This window comes from Emys orbicularis, chromosome 2 (genome assembly GCF_028017835.1).
Source record: "Emys orbicularis isolate rEmyOrb1 chromosome 2, rEmyOrb1.hap1, whole genome shotgun sequence".
Lineage (NCBI taxonomy): Eukaryota > Metazoa > Chordata > Testudines > Emydidae > Emys > Emys orbicularis.
The window spans coordinates 199233618-199241058 of NC_088684.1; positions in this window are offsets into that span (position 1 = coordinate 199233618).

Below are 7441 nucleotides of genomic sequence, written 5' to 3' on the forward strand. Positions count from 1 at the left end.
TTTTATAAACATTTCTAATGGAATTTTTGGATCTTTTACAAGATGAGACGCTTGCTTGTTGTACTGTTATGTGACTCTCGGACCACGAGGAAAAAAAAAAAAAGAAGCAATACATTATTAAATCCCCTGAGAAGAGGTTGTTGTTTTTTTCAAACTCTTGAAGTTGAATAGCTATTCCAAATTATTGGATCTTAAATATTGTCTTTATTTACTGTACTGGTACAAAGAGGAAAAAAATGAGTCAGAGAGAAGTGTGGAGATTCTGCTTGATGAAGTAGTTTTTAAAATGGAACAGGTTGGTGAAATTTTATAACCCACAGTGTATTTAGCACAAGGACTGGATGGCAGCACACATTACTTTACTGACCACTACTGTTGGAGACCAGCAGGAAGAACTCAGCACACAGAAGAGTTGTTTGTAAATGTTTATAAAGTACTCACAAGTCTGTTTTCTGTATGTTGAATGCAAGCCTTTCTTTTTTCCATTCCATTGGTTAGCTCTAGATTTGTCAAATTACATTTTTAACAAAATTTTTAAAGATGTTGCTATGACTGAAAAATGAAGTGTCAGTTCCCTTTGTCTCAATCTCATTTGGACAAACTTTCCATAAAGAGCAAGGAAATGCAAAAGGTGTTAATTGGGTTATTTGTGAGATAGCTGGTGATCAGAATGCAACTACACTAAATTAAACTTGGCTAAGACAAAAAATGCAACCCAAGGAAATGAAAATTTGTTGGTTTTTTTAAAATAGCTCAGTCAAAAAACTTTTTTCCTGTATAAAAATTGCAAATAAAAGGGGGGGGAAATACATCAATATACTCTGTTAAACTTGTGGCAGAATATTGCCAATTGCTGTATTACTGTGCGGGAATCTGTTGTCTCTTACACGACTACAGCTGCTGTGTTAGGGTGGTCTCTTTATGCTAGGTATAAAGAAAATACAGTGATAATGAATCAAAGAGGAAAAAGAATAGTCTGAAGTGTTTGAATGCAATTGCTTAGTTTACTCTTCTGAAATCGGGGACTGGGAATGCCACAGGCTTCTTTGAAGTCCAAGCCTGGTTGTCTAATTGTCACAGTGGAATAGGCCAAATCAATATTTGGTTTAATAATAAATATACAATATATCTATTGTACATAAAACCATTGTAGCACAAAAAGTTACAGAGATTGGTTCTCTTTAAGTTGTGTGTAGTTTTTAAAACTCCTGAAGTTCTTTTAATACCTTTTGTTAACATTTTTGCTGTCTTCTTTGAAAGGAGTAGGAAAAAAATAGTTAAAGCATTACAAAGAGTAATAGTAATATGGAGGCATCCCTCCACTGCCTTGCTGGAAAGAATATTTTAGCCAAATAGTTGGATCTGAAGCCAGATGTGAAGCAAGCGATTTGCATGCTAAGATCCATAATTAATAGTTAATCATTGGAAAATTACTTGAGATGACATAAAAACTGTAACAGAAAATATGTAACATTTATACTTGAGACATCAATGCAACCTATAGAATCAGGGAATGGTCAAATTTCACTCCTCCTCTGCTATGTTTGGAATACCTCAATGTAAATTCCAGTTGAAATATTGCATTTGAGTCCAGGATCAGGCCCAAAGCCCTTAAAATGTTGTCATGGCAGGTTTGTTTTGTTGGCTTTTGGGGGGGGGGAGGAGTGAAGACTGACTGTGTAAAATCTCTCATGTTAGATCAATGTAATGCAGACTGTCATTGAAAACCAGTACACGTATAATAATGTGTCTCTAACAGTACAGAGTCTGGAGCTGGAGAGCAAAGGTGATCAATTTACTGTTATCCTCTTTGGGCACATCTCACTCACAATGATTGGAGCCCAGCCACAGCCTTACAGGGAATATGTAACAACTTGTATTATTTCCTTGTAACTAAACATTGAAAAAAATTCTGCTCTCAAGTACAGTTTACCCCAGATCTATACTTGTGTACCTGAGAGCAAAATTTTAATGCCAGGTTCAAAATGCGCCAGACACACACATGCTCACATAGACACACACAGTCATTTTAACAATCTTTTTTTCCCCCATTAACAAGCTCACATGGGGATTGTATGTTTGTCAGACGACTTTCCAACAGACGTCATGGATCGTTTACTAAGTCTACTATTCAAAGCAATACAGAACAATACAGTACTACATCTTTTCCTACAGTCTTGCCAATGTTATTCCCAAAATGTTTCAGTGACATTTTTAGCTTTAAAAGTGGTTATTTAAAAAAAAAAAAAAAAAACACTATAAGTTACCAGCATTATGTAGCATGGAAACTATTTAATACAGATTAACCTCTCTACATTTTTTAAATGGTTCCTGGAGGATTTTGTAACATGACCACCACGAAAGCCAATGAGTGTCACGCAGCTATATCCTTTAAGAGTGTTTAAGAAATCTAAGGTTGAGTTCTCTTTTTTTATTTATTGTTTAATGGAAAACATAGCAGAGAGAATATAGGAGCCAGCTTCTGATGCAAGATTGTCTGTAATTTATGAACTATCCTAATTTATGTAGTACAGACTCTAGGTTTATGAACTAACAATATTTTTAAATAATTCTGATAAATGTGTCATGATTTCCTAATAGGCAGCCCTAAGTTATTCAAACACCAGCAGAAAAGAAGGGCAATGAGCACATTAGCATATCAGCTCAGCTTCATTGTATCAAACCATTTCAATGCATTTAAAATAAGTAAATGTGTGGTTTAAATGATCTAATTTTTTTTACTGGAGCACACAAATTGTGCAGCAGCAAAGATTCCTCTTTGTATTGTAGCGATCTAAATGAATCCATGGGAGTTATGTGTCACTTTCACCTTTGTTGTGGAATCCTGATAAGCTGCTGTTATACTGTATCCAGGACTATAACCCTTTTCCTTCTGCATCTCCGGCAATTTAGTCAGGCCTCTCTATAGCTGAGATAAAGGTGAACCATCTCAGCTGGTAGTAGTCTGAAGTCCCTTATCCTTTCTGTGGGCAAGTCACTAGAGGGCAACAGTGAGCATATGCGCCTGTACACAGGCATAAAGGCAATGATAATTACACTTCAAGATCTCTTACAGATCACCTCCTCTAGAGTGTGCTAGATTTCAGAATAAATCGTACAGTTTCATATGATGACTATGAAACAGCTGTGTGTCACCACTCAGTGATCTACAATAAAACAATCAAAGAAACCTAAGTGGCCAGTGAAGTATCACAAAGCCCATGTAGCTTTATCTGTCCATAACCAATTTGCTAGAAGATTTATGAATCTAGCCCCAGGATCCAACTGATATGAAACAGACTGTAGGTATAATTGAGCAATATTTCACTGGTATCCAAGTTGCTCACTTGTTTTTGTCAAACGAGGGTATTAGTTGCTGTGTTGGAATGGGATTTCGTGGTTTTTGTATTATAGAGAAGGTCTGTATAACAAGAAAAGGTTTTTTATTATATTTAAAGTGTGATTACAGATGTATTGCTATATAAATTGTTGCAGCATTAGAGTAGAACCTAATTATAACGTAGACTATATATATATATATAGCATTTTTCCCGGGCATTCAGAGTGGTCTCCATTATAAAGTGGTCAGAGCTCCTCCAGTTTAAAACTAGGAGAGTAGCTAAAGGAGAATGTTCTTGCAATATCTGAGCAAAACGCAGATTCTCATTTTGAGCAGTTTGCAAGGAAATTAAAATTGCAAGTTGATTAATAATAAAGCAGCACCAATTATGCCATTATGATTAAGAGTCTGTAGTCAGGTCCATTATAAAAGAGTTTCCCTAAATACTAATACATGATAGACCAGAACCATTTTAAAGGGTGGTCTATCAGGAGTTGTGTGCATAAAATGTCTTTTTAAAAAAATATGCCTGAATAGAGAGAGACCTACCAGAGCACAACAGCTTTTAAAGGATCATAGACTCTCACATGGGAAAGAGTTTTAAAATACTGCCTCTAATTTCTCACATAAAGAGGAATTACTCTGAACAGCATTGTGTGTACTTACCATACCACAATCACTAGCTTAGCAACTAATATGAAATTAATGTTAAAATGCTATTTTTAAACACTACATTTCAACATCATAAAGGTAAACTGCAAAATACCGGGAAATTCAAGGTTTAAGTCAGAATTTTCAAGTTCATTTGATGTTTTTCAGTGTTCTGTGTACAGTGCAGTGTACTATAGCTCACTTGGCTGTAAATTGTTTTGTTTTGCACTGGGAAGGAGCTGGCTTGGGAAATGGTGAAAATGTTTCAATATATCATATAAAGTAAATTTTCTGCAGGGTCCGATGCCCTTGTCTCACTTCCAAGTGAAGCGAAATAACCTGATGAATTTCTTTGGTCAGAGCACTTAGGAATACATGGCGCTCCTCAAGTTTTTTTAATCTTTAAGGTTGATTTGCTGCTCCTTCCTATCCCATTCAGCTGATCTTTAGGGCCCTGAAGTGATAGCATTGCATTTCCTCTGAAAGGAAACAGGCCTGCATGGGATGGGGCGGCTGTAGGCAGAATTATATAGAGGGACCATAGCCAGGGAATCTACACACAATACAGATCCACTGGCCCAAAATTTTCTTAGAGGGGAAGGCACAGCAGTCATTGCCTACTACTTCAGCTCATGATGATAGCAGCAATTATGAGTGGCTAAGCAGGCGCCCTATGCCCTACCTGCTGATTGGGAGGAAAATCCTCTCAACTTCCACATAGGTTTGGGTGTTGTTGTTTTTTGTTTGGTTGGGGGGGGGTTGTTTTGTTTTGGGGGGGGTTTTGGTGCAAAACCCATTTACTCAGGCTTTGTGCTACAAATGTGAATTTTATCCTGTGCACAGAAGATCAAGTATGTGTATTCCAGATCCAATTTAAGAGGACCACAGGACTTCAAATGATTCAAGCGCTTCATACTGAGAAGTGCATGAGGTGTCCTCAGTCTGTCTGGTGATGAATAACTGAATGTCAATGAGACACTTTGCATTTCCTGACAAGCATTCATTTTTCAGGTTAGAAGTTTAACATCTACTATAGCACACAAGCTGCTACCTCTTCACTGTCTGCTGGTAAAATTGGCCTCGCTTTTTCTTTTTCTTTCTTTTTTTTTTTTTTTCTTTTTTTGGAACACATTTCTCTGTGAGAAAACACTTTAGTCAGGACAAAGTGAGAAAATGTATCTCTTTGTATCCCCCTTCCTGAAGAAAATGTACAGTAATGAAATTTTAAACTCTGTATAGTTATACTGCCAAGCGGGACACTTCACCCGAGTGTTTTGTAATGTTGTTGTTAAATCACCACTAAACCGGATTTTTATATTGAAATCCCATTTTTTTAGTTTTGCTTTCCCAATAAGTTTTGTTTGTTCTCTGCTCTAACATATGCCTTTTAAAAGTCTTTTAAAAAAAATAAAATAAGGAAAAAAAAGATTTATCAAAAAGAAAAACAAGACACCTTTACGTAACTTTTTTAATGGTTTGCTTTAGGACCAAAGAGAGTGTGTCTTATTTTCTTGCTTTAAAGTAATAAATCAAAATGCCAATTGATCACCACTTCCACAGTTTCTTATTTGGGGGGGGGGGTGGAATCATTGCCCCCTAATCCTGCAAAAGGATCTGCACTGAGCCCCACTGAAGTCCTCTTCATGAGAACAAGGATCTGCCCACAGAGATCCAACTGGAGCCATGCATAGCACACGGGCCAAATCTGATGTCTGTATTCAATTTTGACTTGTGGTCTGCTCAATCAAAACTCTCGTTAAATTAAGGGGATTTTGGACCAAATAGGGACTGACTGAAAACTGAACAAGGACTTCAGGTTTTGGAAGTGTCAGGGAAAAAAATTGAGTGGAAAATAATGAAGTGACTGGATCACTGCTTTTCATCTGGGGAAGGTTGTAGACAGATAAGACTGCCACTTTGCAAGCATGTTTTTGATTACATTGTTTCTTTCAAGATGGGGTGCGAACTAAAAGCATGAGATTTTCATGACGCACTTCTGTCTCCCTGCCAGACGTTCTGCCTGCTTTGAACACTGCACAGGTTTCCAGGGCACCAGTATTTCCTTAAAACGTATGGACTGGGAATTATGGTTATAATTTCCAATTAATGTTAATGGGAATTAAGGTAACTTTGAGAGAAGGATGTAATATTCTTCAGGTATAACACAGTTAAGAGTGAATGCATAGCAAACATTCAGTAGTGTTAAAGTCAAGGAAAGGGATTCTTTAAGAATGAATGAAACAATCTGGAACATGGCTGTCAAAAACCACATGATGCATTGAGCCAAACCCTGGTCCCAACAAAGTCAGTGGCAAAATGCCTGAAGCGAGGATTTTGGTCCTTTATGTTCTGCCATATATATATGTAGCCCCCCCTCCCCACCTCATTGTTACCTCAGAGTAATTCATCCTCTTTATGAACAAGCTGAAAAATCAAAAACCCCAGCTCTGAACCTAACCAATAGCTTTATGAGGGATTTGTCCATATGTAGGTGATACGGTACATGTTCTTAGCCCTCCCAGTGGTCCTGGAGCTTTTTCCAAAACATCCTTCTAATATCTTAGAATCTATCTGAAAGGTGGGGGTTTTGAAAAGCCATTGTTGGCCAAATTCTGCTCCTACTCCGTTCACTGGGAGTTTCATCATTGATTTCAGTGGGAGCAGAGTGAGGCTAATATTGAGTACTTTGGAAAATCCCTCTCGCTATGCACAGGGATCCAACGGCTCCAGTGCCCATTTTAGGCTTCTTTGTAATGATGCGATCAACTGGGAGTAATGTCTTGGTTATAGTAAACTATCAAGCAATATATCCATAGAGAGAGTACCTTTTAGCATTGTAAAGTTAATCAACTATGAAAGCACTATTTGTACAAATAAGAAATGCTGTCTTTTATACAGTTGCATGATTTATACTGTTGATCAAAGATTGTTTGTATATTGAGTGATAAAAATAAGGTGTATAATTCTTTCTTGTTTTTAATTTTTGGAGAACATTTATTGTAATATACTGTATCGTGTTTGTGGGGGTGAATAAGTCAGGTTGGCTGGTTTGTAGGGTGAATAGCCATGGAAGAGCTAATGTTAAAAGTCTTTTATTGAGAGATTTTGAAAAGGTGTCACTATGGGGATTTAACCAGAGCTTACTGAGCTTAAAAACAAGGCACCTTTCCTCTCGCTAGTACATTTATGCTGCCCTCATGCCCAGTGTTCACTATTGGAGTTTCATAGTGCACTATGATACAACTAACAGGTTTGGCCATTGCAGCTGCTGTTTACCGAGGTGCTAGGGAAACGCACTCTTTGAAATAATAACAGGAGTACTTGTGGCACCTTAGAGACTAACAAATTTATTAGAGCATAAGCTTTCGTGGGCTACAACCCACTTCTTTGGATGCATATAGAGTGAAACATATATTGAGGAGATATATATACACTGTGTATATATATACA